Source organism: Colias philodice, chromosome 12 (genome assembly GCF_061535455.1).
Source record: "Colias philodice isolate Cphi_HAF_F1 chromosome 12, ilColPhil1 Martin Lab GWU primary, whole genome shotgun sequence".
Lineage (NCBI taxonomy): Eukaryota > Metazoa > Arthropoda > Insecta > Lepidoptera > Pieridae > Colias > Colias philodice.
This window is the reverse complement of record NC_143097.1, coordinates 10,261,587-10,282,613: the sequence shown is the minus strand read 5'-3', so window position 1 is coordinate 10,282,613 and position 21,027 is coordinate 10,261,587. Positions and strand designations below refer to the sequence as shown.

The window sequence follows — 21,027 nt, the reverse complement described above, 5'->3', positions numbered from 1 at the left end:
CAGCATGTTAAAAATTATGACATGAGGCATTTGGCATTAGGTAGGCATCTTTATTTGAGACACTCGAGTAAAAGAAACGAAGAGAAAGGATTAAGCAAATCTATAAGTTTATCTAAGAGTTTTTGAACGATAGCATGTCGATAAAATCGGGTTTACAATACTAATAACTTAGGCTAATAATAATTTAATCAATTAGGCAGGATTACAAACTGTATAATCTATAGTGTAATCTATTTATCATAGACCGTATTAAATTATTTAAACTATTTGTGATAAATGGACATACATACAACTAGTAAGAAAATTAATGAAGATAAAACCAAGTTTTCCATTTATTTCTAATAGGTACCTACTAGGTAGCAGGTAATATTGATCACCTCGGTCCTAGTACATTTCCTTTTCCTGTGCCTAATGGCTGGTTCACACTTTGATTAGTGCGAGTGCAGGTGATGAGTAGTACTACGTGTGGACAGCGACTGTTTAGTGCGAGTGTTTAGTAGGCTGTGTAGTAAAGTGAATAAAAGCGTGTTCTATTTTTTTGCGAGTGGACTGCGAGTAGCCACGTCCCGCGCGCCCTCCCTTCCCCCTCACTCGCAGCGTGCCTGCACTCGCACTAATCACCTGCACTCGCAGTCAATTGGACACTACTCGCACTACACACCTGCACTCGCACTAATCACCTGCACTCGCACTAATCACCTGCACTCGCAGTCAATTGGACACTACTCGCACTACACACCTGCACTCGCACTCATCACCTGCACTCGCACTAATCAAAGTGTGAACCAGCCATTAGTATTAACGAATTTATGTGATAAATGATTATTCCAAGTGGTTTTTACCATAACGGACCATAACTAAATAGTAAATACTAATAAATCCCTTCTTAGGAAACCGGTAGAATTAAACGGATAGAGTAAGTAAGGTACATAAATCTTATTTCTTCCGACTGTATTATCACAGATTATTAAAAAGTTTCTACTTAAGTTTTACTCGGAATGAAAAGATGTTATTGAGGAATTTATTGACGACTAGAAAAAAGTTCAACGAAGTATGAAATTTTCACTAATACATAAAAAGAAAGAGTAGGTAACTAGGTAAATAAGTAAAATATGCTTTGCTTATGAAGAAAAGTAATTTCAAATTGAACCTGCTGAATCGAATCGAACAACGAACTTTTGATTTTTTTTCTCCTGTAGAAAGTTACAGCGTTCTTGACATACCTAGTTTATATTATGATATCTTTTACCCCGGGTCAATCCATGCGGGCCAGGGCTGGCGGCTAGTATCATAATATACAAAACAACAGAATGAATAATAAACAACTAGGTAGGTTATATACAGTTTTATCGATGTCGATAAGACAAAACGTTATGGGTGGTGTAAAATTTATCAAAATGACGCAGTAAAATGTTATAAACGCATTTGCTAAACGTACTGAAAACATAGAAGTGCAGTTAAATGAACTGCATAATAATATAATGGTTTATATAATATTATACTAGCTGGTTCATGCGATGCTTATAGAAGTTTCTTATGATGTCACTCATTAGAAACTTCTGTTGCACGCCTCATAAGCGAAGCGACAACTACTGTCACTTCGCGCAAAACATCTGATTTTTCAAACTTAAAATGTCTTTATGTATCATACATTGCACTTGTAAGATAATACATACACACACATATTAAGAAAAAAACACTATTTTTAACGTTCATGATATTTTTGATGTCATTTTTGTTATTTAAACTAGTTAAAAAACAGTTTAAAAAAGTTCTGTCTTGGACGTCCGTGTGTCTGTATGTGCGGATCCTTTTTCTTGTTAACACGATAGCGACCGAAATACTTTACTAATCGAGTCTTTTTTTTTTCTCTTACGCTTGAGTATGCTCAGGAATAGAACCCTTTCATTTTTCAGGGTCTGATTCGATGTGGTTTAATTGTTATTAAATAAACAAAAATAATAATTAATAAATATTTATTAAAAAAAAATTATGAGGCGTGCACTTTTGGATTTTCCAAATTATAAGTAATTTTTACTAGCGCGTGTAAAAAGGCTTTCAAAAATGGATCGTAAAAAAATATTTTTTGTTAAAATATATTCTATAAAATATTTTAGAATATTTCAGCACATCATCTGAATAGTATCTGTACAGAATAGTATTTGATTGTAACAGCATTAATTACGTATCTACTGAAAGGTGATGAAAATAAAACGTCTCTACGGAAATATGTTGTTTTACAACTTCCTGTGTTTTAATATTCACTCCATTGTCTTTGGAAGTTTTATTAAACAATTTACATGTTCTACCTTCTAAGTTCTAGATACTTTTATAAGTATATAGAATATAGATGGTAATAGGTAAGTAGATACCTATAAGAATATAATGTACGTAATCTTTAATAGCGTCCGAGGCCTTGACGAAAATCTGTCTTTATTGATTATAGGTATTATTATTATTTATTATTAGTACATGAATTTGCGAATTAAGATTAGGTATATAGGCATAAATAAAATTTCGCATACCGCCATAAATAAAAAACGCGAGTAATTTTCTTCTATCTCTATAAGTAGAAAACGCGCCTTCTCAATGTTTGACATTTCAATCTATAGTTAATTACTTTTCAGCGAAGCAGATAAGGAAAAACATCCGCGTACATTTTATTTAACGTATTATCAATAAAGAGTAAGTAGGTACACCTTCAAGTAACAAATGATAATAAATATTATGTAAATGAGGATGAGTTAGTCAAGACGTAGGTTAGTATGAATTATGAATACAAATAACTATCTTATTTCTATAGCCTCTTTGTTTCATCTCATGAACTGATTATTTAAGACTAGCTTTCCGCCTGCGGCTTCGCCCGCGTTTTCAAAAAAAAACCCACATAGTTCCCGTTCCCGTGGGATTTCCGGGATAAAACCTAGCCTATGTCACTCAGAAATGATGTAGCTTTCCAACAGTGAAAGAATTTTTCAAATCTGCCAAGTAGTTTCGGAGCCTATTCAATTCATACAAACAAACAAACAAACAAAAAATCAAACCTTTCCTCTTTATAATATTTGTATAGATTATAATTTTATTTATCTTAGGATAACTGTTGTAGCGATCGAAATAGTCTTATCAGTTTTGGTTATGTTGATAACAATGAAAAGAGATCACATTTTGACATTTAAAGATATTTAATGTCAAAAAACAAGTACGATCAAAATAAATAAAGGTTTGTGAAAAATTTAAATCAGACACTAGAACATGAAAAGTTTAATAGCGAATAAGTATACTACTTTCTGAATTATAATATTTAATTTCAAAATATGGTTGGTAACTTGGTAGTCGTTATGAAATAACGAACACTTGGAATGTTTACGATGGCTCCAAAAACGCTACGCGGTTCTAATAATTACCTTTTCGAAAGATAAATTTATATAATTCTTACTAAGTTATTATTAGAATTGCTATTTTGGCTACCCCTGACTATACCTTGAAGGATAATTTCCATTTAACATAAACACTACTTGTAACCATAATAAGAAAAACAAAATATAACATTACCATAGGTATTCGCACAGGCATGCCACCCATAGAACTCATATTCGTGGTAACATTCGTGAATAAATTCGCAGTTAGTATCCCGGCCGCGAGGGGGGGACTAAAGGGGAAGATCCCGATCCCCACACCGGCACCAAAACCCGATCCAAACATTTCTCTTACACTGAAATCTTTCTCAAGTGCATGTCGAAATTCAAATGTTGATAAGTTATCGATAGATCTTAAGTTTATCTAAAGGATGACAGTACTGAGACGAAAATAAAACACTTGTATGGAAACAGATAAAATTTAAAGTTTATCACGGAGAATCAGATGCATAATGCAACTTGTTCAGTGGTCCGTTATCGATCTTTTCATTTTATCTACTCATGTTGGGGTCTATTGCAGTCATATCACAAATCTAAACTTATTTAGCATATTTATTTATTTTTTACGAAAGCAATGATATACGAAGCCACTAATTTATAAAATAGGAAACAAGGTTTTCCGATGCAAAAATCTCCGCAAAAACAGGGAAATTAGGAACGTCCTGTAAAGCTTATCTTGCTCTATTCAAAATTTCGCCACATGCCAAAAGATCCGTGAAGCACTACTATAACTTTTACATTAAATAATTACTAAACAAACCTACTACAAGTCCTTTCTATACACGTAATATTATAAAACATACACATATTTATTTTATGATACTACAATAGAATGTAGAGTCAATAATCATTATTATTATTGACGAGATACTTAAAACTCTTTGTACTTTTTGATAAGTAGGTAAGAGGTATCTTTACATAACATTTATCAGATATACCTTTGTAAAAAATCTCTAAGTCATCGAACTTATAAAATTTTTATTAAATGGCAACTCATTTTATTGCGTTATTAATTTCAGAATATAATAGTTATTATTTATTTACGGTGTATCATTAAATTCATATAATAAAAGAAATATAAGTAAGTACGCGGATGAAAACTAGGTACCTATTTGATGTTTATTGTTTTTCTAGTTACTCATTGCTCTTTGATCGATTGCAATAAATTGATGATAATGTTTACGTCTTAATGTCTTTTAATTAGTAGAGCGATAGTTAATACCCTATTTTATATAATACTGAAACTATGCACATTTTATATCTCTACATAAGTACATATAGTATGAAACAGTCGCTGGTCTTTATAACTACGCAGATTTTCATGTATTTTTATATTATAATAGTTGTGGTTCAAGTAGAAAGTTTAAGTTTATAATTTTGAAACCGCAAGTAAAGCCGTAAACGGAATGCTAGTTGTACAGAAATAACATTTTTTTTAATAAGCAAAAGTTGCGTTTTTTACAAACTTACAGTTACGTACCTACTTATTGGTACTTATACTGCATTACTCATTCCATATTACTATAACAAAATTAAAAATAGGTAATTATAGTACAAGCTTAGAATAATTTGGGTCTAGAATGGCATCTAGATGGCCTTGTATGAAATATTCAGTATATGAATTAATTCAAAAAAGCCCATTAGAGAAGTACGCGAAATAATATACTTAGGTACTTAAATATTTTGTATGAAAATTAAAATTGTATTTTTCAGTAATTTTAACTTTTAACTCACGTTTATATTTATTTATGAGTTTGTATGATCGTATGTAACCGATTACTTTAGACTCGATTCGGACGCACTTTAAATGGACAGATTTAGGTCCAAACTTTGATCACTCATGAAGGTAACAATACAATATTTTAGTAGCAGTTTATTTTATTAAATATTTTTTTTTTATATTTATACAAACTTTTGAGTAGGAAGCGGTAATTTGTCTATTGTTTGAAACATAATATAACTCTCAATTGTCTTATAAGCGAGATATTATTTCATTGCAACGGGGAAAAACTTGAAAACAATGGTAGTAATAACGTCAGAAAGATTGTAATCTTTTTATTGATTAATTTCTTTGATTTGTTGTTGGTTACAATACAACGTACAGAAAAAATATCCCACTAGGCATTGAGATTGGGATATCTATGTATATACATTTATTTTTTCCGGGTAGCAGATGAATTTTACGTACAGCATATTTTAAAAACTTTGATTGCTAGGTAGAAATAGGGGCACTACAGCCTGTGCTATAAAAGGCTAATCCTACTGATAAATTATCTTTCTGATAAATGTTGGATCATTGGATGCAAATGCTGTATGTAAAATATGGGCATAAGTAATTATTGTTTTTATGTTCGTTGTAAAACACCGCATGAGGAAGTTGGTTCCCAGTTGTGAGCGGAAAGAAAATTCTTTTGAAGCGTGCATATCTATTAGGTACTAGCTGCGCTCCGCGGTTTCACCCGCATGGCTTCTCTCCTGTTGGTCTTAGCGTGATGATATATAGCCTATAGTCTTCCTCGATGGATGGGCTATCTAACACCGAAATAATTTTTCAAATTGGACCAGTAGTTCCTGCGATTAGCGCGTTCAAAAAAACACTAATTACATACAAACACGCAGATGAAAAAAAACGTGTTAAAAATACATTTGTTAGGTCTAGAACATAAAGGCATTGCAATATATTAGAACCCTCTTTCAACAGATTTTAAATTGCATCATTTACAACCACCATAATAATTGTTATTTTATGAACATTTCGGTTTAGATCGTTTAGTAAAAAAGACGTGTGGCACTCGCTCGGGGACTGCCGCGGTAAAGCTATTGCATTGCATGCTATGCCTTCATACTAAATTTTTGGATTCGGTCCCCGCGCTCAAGGCCCGAGATAGAAGCTATGCAATAGCTTAATAACTCAGTAAGTACCTAGAAACACAAATGACCCAAATTTATGAATACAAAGAAAGTCTGTTTGTTATGTTTAAATAATAAATAAACTAGTTTCCGCCCTCGGCTTCGTCCGATTTGTCTAAAATTAAACCTAATAAATCGTCTAAAACCTAATAAATCACCGAGAATGTCAGATTCTTTTAATCTATCTATTTAAAAACCCCCATCAAATTCCGTTGCGTAGTTTTAAATATTTAAGCACACACAGGGACGGACAGACAGCGACAGCGACTTTGTTTTATACGTTTTAAACTAGGTAGTGATGTCATATTTTTTTAGCATAAATGAAATTCGAGATGTTATCTAAACAAACTAGTGGAACAAAGAAAGATATGAGTCAATTATGCACTCTAATTGTTACACCTAATTATGTGCTACATATCCTACTTCTTAGATAGTTGCTTACCTCCGGTATTAGTGCATCCGTTTCCGTATGTTTGTTTAAACGTTATTTATCATAAAAGCAGACATAAAAAACCATGTGCTAGAATGATGATAAAATAGATTATTTACTTATAAAACTATTATTACTTAATAATAGACAATTTATTAATTTACATAATAATATACTTAATAATTAATTAATATACTTAATATTTGTCTTTAGAGTCGGGTCAAGTCCCTAAGTCCTGGAAGCTTGCAAACGTGCAGCCTGTGCCCAAAAAAGGCAGTCGTGCGGACCCCACTAACTATCGCCCGATTTCAATCACCTCCATACTCTGCAAGATTATGGAGCGTGTATTGAACAACCGGCTCCTTGCGTACCTAGAGGCCAACGATCTTCTTAATGACCGGCAGTATGGTTTCCGCAAGAATAGATCGACTGGCGATCTCCTGGTACACGCTACTCATATTTTGGGAGAAGCCATAGAGAATCACGGTGAGGCACTTGCTGTCTCCCTTGATATCTCGAAAGCTTTCGATAAAGTCTGGCACGCTAGCCTCCTAAGCAAGCTTCCTTCATACGGAATACCACCTGATCTCTGCACTTGGATAGCCGACTTCCTGAGAGAGCGTTCTATCCAAGTAGTTATCGACGGATGCATGTCTGATCCTCTGGATATTAACGCGGGTGTTCCTCAGGGGTCTGTACTTTCTGCATCGCTGTTCCTGCTGCACATAAATGATATGCTTCGGCCTAACATTTTTGGGTACGCGGACGACAGTACAGTTGTAGAAAGATACCTATCCAATGCTGCTGCATCCAAAGAAACTATAGCGACTGAGAGAGAGGCCATGATTGAACGCGTGAATAACACCTTACTGGATATCTCCAAATGGGGCGATGCGAATCTGGTGAGATTTAATGCGTCAAAAACGCAGGCGTGCCTTTTCATAGCGAAAAAAAGTCCACTTCACCTAGCTCCGACTTTTCGTGATGTGCCGATCGTGGTGTCGGACAGTCTGCAGTTACTTGGCGTCACCGTTTCGTCGAACCTCAACTTCAGACAGTTCATCGAATCTAAGGCGCAACTTGCTGCTAAAAAGCTCGGCATTTTGGCCAAAGTAAGGCGGTACTTCACACCAGACCAACTTCTTAGATTATACCAAGCCCAAGTTCGGTCTTGTGTGGAATACTGCAGCCATATATGGGCTGGAGCTGCAAAAACTCACCTAGGCGCCTTAGATTCGATGGAAAGGCGTGCTAAAAAACTTATAGCCGACCCGAGTCTGCTCAGCGGCAAACTCTACACTCTGGAGCACAGACGCAAAATTGCTTGCCTTTCAGTCTTTTACCGGCTTCACTTCGGCGAATGTGGGACTGAATTACACCACCTTATACCACCTTCTCCTTTCCAATACAGGACTTCGCGACGGAATACTGGTTTCCACCCCTACGTGGTCGAGATACCCCATGTGCGCACCAAGCGCTTCGAAAACAGTTTCTTAATAAAAACCGCGAAGATGTGGAACTCCCTACCGCCATCCGTGTTTCCCGATAGTTACAATTTGGATCTATTCAAGGCCAAAGTGAATAGGCTTTACCTTACTGATCAGGCATGCTAACCTGAAAGACGGCATCTTCACTTACCATCAGGTGAGATGGCGGTCAAATGCCTGAGCAGTGTGTTTAAAAAAAAAAAAAAAAAAATTAATATATTCATTATTCAGTTAAATAATTGTAAATTATCACATTTTACCCTTGTTAATTTATTTGCAAAATTACCTAAGTAGGTACCTATAACGATTTTACTCAATAATGACGTGTATCGTTAAAAAGCAATACATTTTTACAATCTCTACATTATTCGGGGAATATAATAATATTCACGTTCAATAACATTAAAAATTACATTTACATACACAATAATATAAATAATAAATTAATAGGTAAGTACAAAAATCAAAGGTGAAAATATGTACCTACCTAACAGAAATCAGCTGTTCGCAAGTCGCAACCTACGACAGTATGTCAAATGAATTAAATATGTACCTACCAAGTACCACGTGTTTTTAAAACGTGTATGTTATGAATTAAACAGTCGACCATCACGTATTATGTTTGTAAACTTCACAGCGATATTTTCATGGAATGCAGTTTGCAATTTGCTTAGTTTGAATGTATATAAAATATTGTTAGGTCTGAAATTCGACGCGCGAATTCGTTTCCCGCCAAAACAAACGAAAACGTGATATTGTTTTTTTTTATTTAATTTAAAAAGCAAAGAGAAAAAACCTGTTGGCTACTTTAACGTTTAGAAACTATCCCAAAGGACGTATATTTTTTAATTTAAAAGGTATGCTCAGCCTCCTTGTTTGTGATAATAACACAATTAAACGTATTGCATATCTATAAAACAACGCTGATAACTATATCTTTAGTAATGTTTTATGTTTTAGGCTTAGGCTTTTAGTGTAGTAGATAACCGTAACTAAATCCAATTGTATTCACTTATATCATTATATGAACATAATTCAAACAAAGAGTCATAAATGTATGAGTAACTATATAAAATAACAATTTCTCTTTAAATTGTTTGATGTTTTATATAATAATTTTCTATAAAATAGAGTAAGTTTTGTTTAGAAAATATTTTATAATTGAGTGATTATGTTATCTGTGCTGTGAGTAATAAAGTAAAATACATACTATCTAGTAATCTATGGTATTACGAACTTACTAAAATTAAATGTGTCAACTAAATTCTTTAACTCAACTCGAAAACTTATTTATGTTAACTTTCAGTGCTTATGAATAGTCCTTTTTTTTAACTACCACGGTGTTTCTAGACGAAAATCAATTTTCAACACGCATTAGTGTCAATCTAATGTTATTTGAATTTTTAGAACAATAAACATTTAAATAGCGTTCTTTTCTTTTTTTTTTATTTATTCACGCAGTGCCCGGCTATTATCTATATTTTAAAGATATTCTATAGCCTATGGTTTAAAAAAATATGGCGTTACTGTAACCTGCAATTTGCCCGCGACTCTTCGACATTTCCTTGCAGATTTTTATTTACATTGATTCAGTATTTTTGCGTCTATGAATTACATATAAATTTAATTCTCATAATATGACATTTCTTCAAACATTTGCATTTATAACATAGCATAGGTAAGCGTTGTTTATAGTATTACATATTAATTTATTAGTAATTAGGTATACGACATTCCATTTATAATCTTACAAATGTTGCTTACATAAATTGAATTAATGAACGAGAAATAAGTAGATAAAATATTTAAAAATTCCAATTAGTAATTATATTTATGAGTAATGAAATATCTAATAAATTAGTAATATCTTTGCTACGCTATCGCATAAAATAATAAAAATGCGGAAAATATTTTAATCGACTAACTAATCATTTTTATCCTCGTGTACTGTGACATAGCGTTTATGAAGTGTAATGTAAGTTCTCTATCTTTTTAGTAATCTAGTATTTTATCCATATCATAGCTTAGTTAAGAGGCACCTAGGAGATAACTTTTAATAATTTTCGAGATTATGTAAAATTTATGTAGTGTAAAAATTCACTCAGTGTACACTATAATATTTTGCAACAAATATTAAATTGTAAAGTATTAATTTGTATTTAATTCAACTCCTTATATAAAAAGCTGTTTTTTACTTAGATAATATTAAAAAAAAGTGCAAACATAAATTAAAAAAAAAATCATAAAACTTACTTACCAAAGAAAATTCAAATTTAGAATTTTTTAAATTGACGCTGGCATTAAACCAAAAGGGCGCGAAACACAAATTCCCGCGTAAAAACAATCGAACTAATCTGTGACAGATGACAGATCAATTTCGAATATTTTTTACGCCCGCGATTTCACCGAGTGCCAGCGTTGCCGGCCTTTTTTTGTGATTATCGCATCTACACTGAGTGTGGTTTGTCGCTAGCAAGCCACATGAGATACTAGGCATTACAAGAAATGTATAGTACCTACGTCCTACGTACCTAGTATCTACTACGTGTTATATCATGACGCATGCGTACTGTGGAAACAATTCATTCGGCAGTACTTTCCAATAGGTATTCTAGGTAAGAATTTTTTTCCGCCTTTTTATTGTTATTATTTTCAGGAGATAAGGGTTGCAACTTGCAAGTATAGGTAATAATTGGTCAAACTGGAACAATTTTATAACAAAAAAATACCCACTACGTTGCAACTTGCAACTGAATAATTTTAAACTTTAAATTTATTAAGGAACTACTAATATTTTTTTTTAGTTAACTTCCCTTTGCTATGTAAATATTGTTTATTAGGAAATAAAGTGTGCTTTTACTAAATTAGGTACTTAATTAATTAATATAAAAATTTAAATGCTATTTCTATTAATTTTTTTTAGCAATAAACATTTTAATGACAAAATCAATTAGTGGTGGAAATCTTAATAATATAATGACATGTCTAATAAACTAATACACAACAATGTTATCCAAATCTTATATATAAAAATGAATCGCAAAATGTGTTGGTAAGCGCATAACTCGAGAACGGCTGAACCGATTTCGATAATTCTTTTTTTATTATATTCCTTGAAGTACGAGGATGGTTTTTATGTAGAGAAAACGTAAATATGTACCACGGGCGAAGCCGGGGCGGACCGCTAGTTATAAATACTTTTATTAAGATTAGGATACGATTTAATCTGTCCGCTAAAAGTGCCTTACTGTCTTACAACAAAAAACTTTAGACACTAGACAGGGTTTATCTTTAAGCGTGGGTTCTCTTTTGTCGTATTTCACATAGACAACTATTAAAGTGACAGATCCCTGGTTTAAAGTTAGACTGTGTTTAAATTTGTTTTGTGGTAGGTACCTAATACCATTAAAATCGAGCCCAAAGGTCAGTTACAAACAAACATACAAACATACAGGTGAAGCTAATATACGCGTGTTAACTAGGACAGACGGACTGAATGATCTTATCAGGGTTCCTTGTCGGACTACGGAACCCTAAAAAATGAACCCGTGCAAAGCCAGGCCGTGTAGCTAGTTTGTTATTAAAATAATCGAATACTAGACAACAAGACTACATATAATTGCTCATAGAATAGATACTAGATACATTAAAAGGTTAGAAAAGTTCAGTATATTTCCTCGTACGCGCTCTATCTATGAGATAAATGGAAATTATATATCATACTAGCTTTCCGCCCGCGGCTTCGCCCGTGTTTTCAAAGAAAAACCCGTTCCCGTAGGATTTCCGGGATAAAACCTATCCTATGTCCTTTCTCGGGTATCAAAATATCTCTATATCAAATTTCATGCAAATTGGTTCAGTAGTTAAGGCGTGATTGAGTAACAGACAGACAGACAGAGTTACTTTCGCATTTATAATATTAGTATGTACGCGCTCTATCTATGAGATAAATGGAAATTATATATCATATAACATGATTGGACATGTATCGATTATGACTTTATTAATTTTATTAATATATAAATCAATAAATACATATGTTGAATTTTCTAGAATCTGCAGTCAAAAAAGAAATTACTTAAATAATCTCTACATTTTGAATAAATTCATAAAGATTCTATATGTACATATTATTATATTCTATCATAGACAAATAATGATTCTATATAGGTATATATTCGATACATTATATAATTAGCTGTGCCCCGCGGTTTCACCCGCATGGCTCCGTTCCTGTTGGTCATAGCGTAATGATATATAGCCTATACTCCTATAACCTTCCTTGATAAATGGGCTATCTAACCCCGAAAGAATTTTTCAAATCGGACCAGTAGTTCCTGAGATTAGCGCGTTCATATAAAAAAACAAACAAACTCTTCAGCTTTATAATATTACATAAAAGTATAGATTACAAAAATAGTTGGCATAATTTGCCTTACGCTATCATTTTCTTCGTTCTAAAACTTAATTACTCTACCAAGGTCGACTTACTATTTCAGCACGATTTGAGCTAATAACCCTAAAACGTTATACAATTTACATCTAAAGGTTACCGTCGTAAAGTATAAAAAAGTGTCCGATATTTTGTGGTCACACTTGACCGGATTCAATATTATACGTAAAAACGACATTGATGCACTTTCCCAAGCGACCACGGTAATTCCCATTTCATCAGATCCGTTTAAACCTATTTCTTTGTTGTGTAAACTTAAAAAGTAATTAACTATTGCATTATGTATATGATGACTCAAAAGCTTTGTTAAAGGTTTAATTTTTAACGCGAAAACTTGAAAACTTTCAACGTGGTTGTTCCTTTGAAATAGCTCCACGAATAATAATCAATTTGAAAATTGAGTTTGTATTTATTTGAATCTAGTTGTGCTCCGCGGTTTTACCCGCGTGGCTCCATTCCTGTTGGTTTTTCGGTGAATGGGCTATCTAACAGCGAAATAATTTTTTAAAATCGGACCAGTATTTCCTGAGATTAGCGCGTTCAAACAAACAAACAAACTCTTCAGCTTTTTATTATTAAGTATAGATATACCTACTTTCACATAAGGCTTTAAAAATCAATCAATTCAAATGGCAAGCTATAGTACTATTACCAACCTAAATACTACCAGTTTATACATAAAAATAACCAGCTAATTAATAATTATATGTCCTCTACCACTATTAATATCTACGTAAGGACAATACACTTCGTGGTGGTAATAATTAATATACCAAAAAGTACGTAATACGATAAATTAAAGATAGTAATATAATCTTTATTGAACAATAAAGTTTATTACACTATGAGTATTATTTGTCAGATAATTGACGCCGTGCTCCAACCGTTCCAATGTTATCTTGAAAGTAAAGATATTGTATATCTTTAAAAAAATAGAAATAATAGATTAAATATTTAGTCCTTTTCTGTATGTTAAACTTTCTATGTATTTATTTTTCACTATATTTTTAGATGGAACCACCGCCTAACTTTTTTTCGTTAAGATGTATCAGAAATATGTACATACGTTACTATTTTTTCCCATACAAAACAATTTAAATTACTATTACCTATAGTTATCTGTATAGACTGTAAGCCAACATTACTTACATTTTCCAACAAATCCAAAACAGCGGGAAAATATTTCAAAGACACTAACACCACACTGTCTTTCACCATTTTATAAATTTCACCTCCAAAGTTACAATAACAATGGTTTAACAGTCTTATAAACATAACATAAATTAACAAAATATTTACAAATCATAATAGTTTTAAGAAAGCTTGCAAACAATTTTTAAGCTATTGCATAGCTTCTATCGCGGGCCTTGAGCGCGGGGACCGAATCCAGAAATTCCGTAACGAAAAAACCTCACGCTTCCCACTCCGACGAGAGACGGAGGTGTGGCTTGAAGGCATAGCATGCAATAGCTTTACCGCGGCAGTCCCCGAGTGCCACACGTCTTTTTTTATTTTTATTTTTTTTAATTTGAGATCTGTCTGTAATCTGTATCCTTGATTACACACAAGTAAACATAAACAGTATCTACAAAGCCTTATATCTCAAGTTTATATAAAAATTTTCCTTGAATAAATCAGATGTATTTCCATTTCGATTCAAAGACGCAGTTAATATGAAAACACCGTGTATGATTTATTATAATGCAACAATATTTTGCATCTAAATGTACGGAGATCTATTATTTTCTCTGCACATAAACTACGTTTTAATTATTTCTCATTGTTATGCTAATATCTCATATTTAACCGACTTTAAAAGAAGAAGGGTTTGTTTTTCTTTCTTTGAAAGAGGGTCTATACTTTGCCGTCCTTTTTATATTTGCTTACATTTCTACACAAAAAGGTAAAGCATGGTTTCGTTGACTGAATAATTAATACAAATAATAACCGCTGAGAAAATAAAGACAAACTCACCTGAATTTATAGAGCCTATAGGTACTAATATAATATGTATTATAAAGAGGAAAGGTTTGTAATTATGTATGTATGTATGTTTTTCACGCATAAACTACTGGACCGATTTTGATTAAATTTGGCACAGATAATCTTTAGACCCTGAGAAAGAACATAGGCTACCTTTTATATATTGCGAAATATGTAGCACGGGCGAAGCCGGGGCGGACCGCTAGTTAAAAATATTTTTCAAAACTAACCCGATCGAACCACAACCGAAGAGAAACACAAAACAATATAATAAAAAAATGTGTGCGTGTACTAGTGTACACACGTAAGAAGTGAAACTTCTTTATGACCTTATTTTTCAAAAAATAATTTACTATTAAAACTTTACAGAAATACGTCAATCACGCGTGGTAGGGATAATAATAATAGTTTAATAAAACTAAAAAAACACGCTTTTTATAGAAAACCGAACTAAAAAATAGAAAATTTTATCAAATTAGTGTATTGTCATCGGTCCTCAATAAATCTACAAAGTTTGAACGAAATCTGGCCGTTTAAAGTGGGTCAAAATCGCGCCCAAAGAAGTCGGTTACAAACAAACAAACATACAGGTGAAGCTAATATAAAGCGTGTAAAAACAAGATGGCGCGTAACGGAAAAATGTCACTTCAATAATTACCTAATCTATTTATTCTTGACCCTAATCTGTTTGTGAGACATTTCACCTACATTTCAAAGCATGAAAGGATTCATTTTTAAATACGAATAATCTCATAAGCAAGATATTTAAAGAAATCTAATTGCATGAAGTCATATAAATTAATTATTTACAAACTAACAGACTATTCAATTTAAGAGCATAAATACACATACAAAATACCTTATCTTTACTAATATTACGAGGTCTGTTTGGTTGATTGAATCTCAGGAAATACGGGTCAGATTTGAAAAATTATTTCAGTGTTACTGTTAGATAGTCCATTTATGGAGGAAGGCTATAGGAGCAGAGCAATGCGTATAAAACCGCGGGTCACAGCTAGTAAAATATACAACGCATTTATATAATATATTGCACACTAGAGGTCCGCCCCGGCTTCGCCCGTGGTACATATTTCGCAATAATAGGTAGCCTATGTCCTTTTTCGGGTATCAAAATATCTCCATACCAAATTCCATGCAAATTGGTTCAGTAGTTAAGGCGTGATTGAGTAACAGACAGACAGACAGAGTTACTTTCGCATTTATAATATTAGTATGGATAATATATTTTTTATATGTTGTGATAGAAACGAAACCGCGTTGTTTAATAATTTTTCATTTCATTTCTATATTATGATGTCATTGTTATAGTAGCGTGAGACGCTGGCTCTAATGTGACTAAAATTAAATTAAAAAGATTTATTTATAAACTAAAACAAGCGTTAAAAGCCACTATCTTAATTAAACAGACAAAATTACTGAAAATGTATGTCATGTTATATTATGTATTAATGAGAAGATTAACGCGTTTATACCACTTTCAGAACAATGTAATTTCTGTTAATATTTAAATCTAGGTAATCTCTTTTAATTTCTCAATTTTAACACACCAATATATTTAGACGCCAATTATAACCAATCACCTCAAAAATATTATGCTGTGCTTCGGAATTGCTCTCTGAATCTTCTGTAAAACTGCCATGAATTTAAACAATTGGTTTAACAATTTTTTGCCGTTTTAACTCATAATACTAGTTAAGCGTTCTATACGTAGCAGGAGGTTGGTAGTAGGAGTATACAACTGCATTCCCTAGCTCTTGAGTTACATTATCTGTTATAAGATAAAACAACAATATTGAAGTAAAAGTTAAATAATTGAAACACGTAATCTTCCAAGAACTACTCTGTCACTCCTGTCACGTACTGTGTTCACGTTACTACGCACCGAGCGGCACGTAGACGTCAATAGTATCTTATATTGTTGTAGTTTCCTTATATTTTTATATATCCGTATTTTTTCCTTTTTTTTAAGTGGGGAAATCTTTCATAGATGCCTACGGCCCCCGGGGAAGGAGCCGCGTATTTTGTTCCCTGTGTGTAGGATGTACACGTGGTTTTAATTAGTTTTCTGGAGGCAATTATAATAGTCTACGAGTACTTACATTTAAATTTATTTGTCAAATCGTCTTGTTAATCGTTTTCAGATCATTTACTCATAATTATGGTGGTCGTTTCAAAAGGAATGCTACCAGATTAGATAGGTACCTACTACTAACTAAGGTATTTTAAAAACAGTCCTAAAGTCCTATTTACAGTGACAGGCTGGGCTCTTATTGCTTATTAATAGATCATGATTCCGAACTAGCAGACAGATAAGACATATTCCAAAATATGTAACATATAATCCATCAGTTTAAACTGTCTGTCAGTTAGTCAGACTTCGGTTAGGTCATTATACTTTCTATAAGTACAGATAACAAAAAATCCAGATGACGCATGCATTCCAAAAGTGATGAAACGACAAATCGAGTGCAGTTTTGCGTAATAAATATAGAAGTTAATGTTGTAATTAGACAAGACATAATTTTTTCCTTCATAAGATGGTGTGGTTTAATGTGGGAGTCTAACATGCTTTGGCACGAATTGGGTAAGCTCACACCGGGTTTGGTATCACATCCCTGCGTGAAAAATGATAAAGTTAAAAAAAAAATTCTAAAACCTGATGAAATTATTGTTTTGTCATCGATCCTTGATAAGTGTACTAAGTTTGAATTAAGTCAGTCCGTTTAAAGTGGGTTAAAATCGAGTCTAAAGGTCTAAAGTCGGTTACATTTTATTTATTCATCAAAAAAGAAAAATACATGTTACAATATAAATTGACATGCCAAAAACCACACAGGAAACATAGGACAGGAGCACATACAAACATATAGATGAATCTAATAAAAGCGTATTAAAAAGTCGACCTTTAATAAAAATGATCTATTTTACCAAGGGGTCTAATAAAAAAATCATACCTCCTTATTATACTTATTCTATAACCCGTTGAAAATTGCGGAAAACTTTGTATGTACAGTAAACAACTACATAGTGATTGAGTTAAGATAACTTAAGGAAAATCTTTAAATGTAAAACTGTCGGCATCGGGTACTCCCCATATAAAAAAACAATTTAACTACCTATTACCATGCCATACCTGTTCTTTAAAATATAAACTAACAGTGAGCATAAATAAACATAAAAAATATGTACTACTTGCACGGGACAAAGGATTTAAAATGTTCTAATTATGACGTCTCCAAAAGGACGAATAAGATATTCTAAGCAATGTATTCTAGAAAGCTAGTATTATTATTAACAAAGAATTTAATTCCCGACTATATAGCCTGGAAAAAGAAACTTAAGCTGTCGTGGTTCAAAATGCAACATAAAGCCGACTACTCACCTACCTGCGGCAGGGGAAATATTGGAACAATCTCGGTTTCACGGCGTTTGGAGAAATTTTAGCTGTTCTCTAAATTGCCCCTGCTTGCCTATACACATCACAATTACGGAGCCAATTAAGAGCCCATTATACTGAAAGTTTAGGCATTTTAGGCACTGCGAGACGGCTCGCGCCCGCGTTGCGCAGGAGCCGGCGCGGCATGAACTCCGGTGACCTATGAAGGCGGGCGAATACGCCACAGTATAAATAAATCAGTAGTTCGATTTTATTTGCTATCGTAGGAATGTATTTGATAAATAAATTTACTACTTATCCTATACCATTAAACGAGCAATATTTGCATTTTTATATATTTGTTTGTATATATACAGTGTGGAAGTTTTCGATGTGCCCTGAATGGAAAGTACTTGAAATACAGGGATAGCAAATTTTTCTGAAAGGTAACATTCCTTTTTCAAATTTTACTTTATTATTCAAATCGATAGAAACAATATAAAAGATAATTTATTGTTAATTTCTCGTAAAAATATTTGCTCTTAGAAATAAAAATATCATGGAATCTAACATTTTTATTGTAGAATCAACATCATCTCAACATAAAGAACGCTTCTGGTTTATTGGTCTATTTTATACATACATTTAAAGTTTAAAATTAAACTCTCGTTCTGGATACATTAATTTATTTTCTTCTGAAAATATTGGTAATAATAATTAAAAGTAAAACAAATAAAAAAGGCAAAATAATATGTAATTGAATATAAGTATGTAATAAGTATGTTAGTGTATTCAACCAACTTAAAAAAGTGTGACTATTTTACAACAAGGTAATTTTTAAAACATTTTACAAGGTAATTTTTTTAAATCACTACATAGTATAAAACAAAGTCGGTTTCACTGTCCCTATGTCTCTATGTCCCTTTGTACGCTTAAATCTTTGAAACTACGCAACGGATTTTATAGTTCTTTCGATTCCCGGTCGAAGAAAATGAATTTTTGAAAATCTTTGAATGCAGTTCTATTTCTTTTTAAAAATAAAGGAAATTTGCTATCTCCAGTATTTCTAGTACTTTCACCCAGGGCCCATCGAAAATTTCCACACTGTATTTACAAACAAATATATTAATATGCAAATATTGCTCGTTTAATAGAATAAGAAGTTAATTTATATTTACAACAATAATCCTAGGATAACAAACAAAATCAAACTACTGATTTATTTATACCGTGACGTGCTCGCCGTTTTACTCGCCGCTCGGTTCTAATACGCGAGCGGCGACTACAACGTGGTCGGGAGCAAAACTAGCACAGGTCCTCCTTCGATGACGTCCGGCTGGACTCTGGCGGCACTGACGTGGTGCGCGCGAGTCGCATTTTACGTATTATATTTTATATAGAAAAAAATAAGGGCTAAATTATAAATCTATCCAAAAATTTCCCTGTAAAACCTGATTAGTAAATGAAATGTAAAATTTTCATAAACATAGCGTTCCCCTAATTCTCATAAAACTGATTATGCTTTCAAAATCGATGTTACTTCTGATTTTTTTTTGATCGAGTTAAATGTTTAATATTGTGTTTTTATCCAAAAAAGTCACTAGATCAAACGTTTATCTGTGCTATATATTTTTTTAGGATTTTAAATATGATGATTTATATCCAAAAACCATGATTTAGAAACATACATTTTGAACAAGGGCCCCTTAATGGTGCAATTCCAATATTGCCCCTACTGCAGGTACGTGAGTAGCCGTCTTAACAATTATTAGAGCAAATTTGCGTATGCATTATAAGAAGTTCAGTATTCAGAATTGCCTGTTGACATGCGATGTTTTTATTTAAATGATTTTGTTATTTCTTTAATTCACGACTAAATTATACATAATAGAGCCTTATTTTATTGTCGCCAACTAAACATAATTTTGATGACAAAAAGATGTAATGTCATGCTTGTAAACTTAGATTACTTACAACTCCTCAAAATTTTATTTTGTTAAATGACCCATTCTAAAGGAATAATTTAGGTTTTGTCAAAGGTTAGCTTAGGTCAAAAACATAACGAAATAATTTGGAAAATCCAAAAGTGCACGCCTCATAATTTTTTTTTAATAAATATTTATTAATTATTATTTTTGTTTATTTAATAACAATTAAACCACATCGAATCAGACCCTGAAAAATGAAAGGGTTCTATTCCTGAGCATACTCAAGCGTAAGAGAAAAAAAAAGACTCGATTAGTAAAGTATTTCGGTCGCTATCGTGTTAACAAGAAAAAGGATCCGCACATACAGACACACGGACGTCCAAGACAGAACTTTTTTAAACTGTTTTTTAACTAGTTTAAATAACAAAAATGACATCAAAAGACTTTATAACCTTCATAATATTTAAAAGTAATAATAATTATTAACAGTTAATTTTAACTTTGAACATATTTGAAAATATCCCATACTCACATTTACAACTTTAGAACATTTATATAAATTATATTGTAGTTTTTTTACAACCCATAAATTTAATAAATACTGAATTTCCTTAGGAAATAAGAACACGTAACAATAACAACCTTGAATGTAACGAACTCTCCATACAACCTCGAGTCGTTTTATTGTAATTGAGAAACGGATTTGCCGCGTTACGATTTTTAATGTAAAAACTGTAAAAATTATGTAATTCACTATTTTGATTATCTCGTAATTCGATCTATTTTACATTTGTACCGATGACTCATGTTACGTAGACTACAATAGACGAGACGAGTTTAAAAGTCGTGTAATGTTTTAATTCAATTTTATTATGTATAAAGCGTAGTTTCTGGTTTACTATGTGAAGCCCCGTGACGCATTTTGGGCATAACAGGTAAATCATTTTGTGATTTATATGCTTAGTATTTTTTTGTTTTTTATTATTCTAATGTTTTGTGTGTGACTTAGTTTAATAATAATAA

The 21,027-nt window shown here is 32.4% G+C and overlaps 1 protein-coding gene across 3 annotated transcripts in view; it reads right to left on the bottom strand.

The window, feature by feature from the left end:
* The window catches only part of nebu (solute carrier family 2 member nebulosa), a 59,160-nt gene that overhangs the window by 7,601 nt on the left and 30,532 nt on the right, over window positions 1-21,027 (bottom strand). Inside the window, exon 1 of one of the 3 annotated variants that reach the window (XM_089701817.1) lies at window positions 10,501-10,725. The exons of the other annotated variants lie outside the window; for them this stretch is intronic. The gene's annotated coding sequence lies outside the window, so the exon portion shown is untranslated. Of the gene's footprint in view, window positions 1-10,500; window positions 10,726-21,027 lie in introns of those variants that run through there. 3 annotated transcript variants of the gene reach the window in all.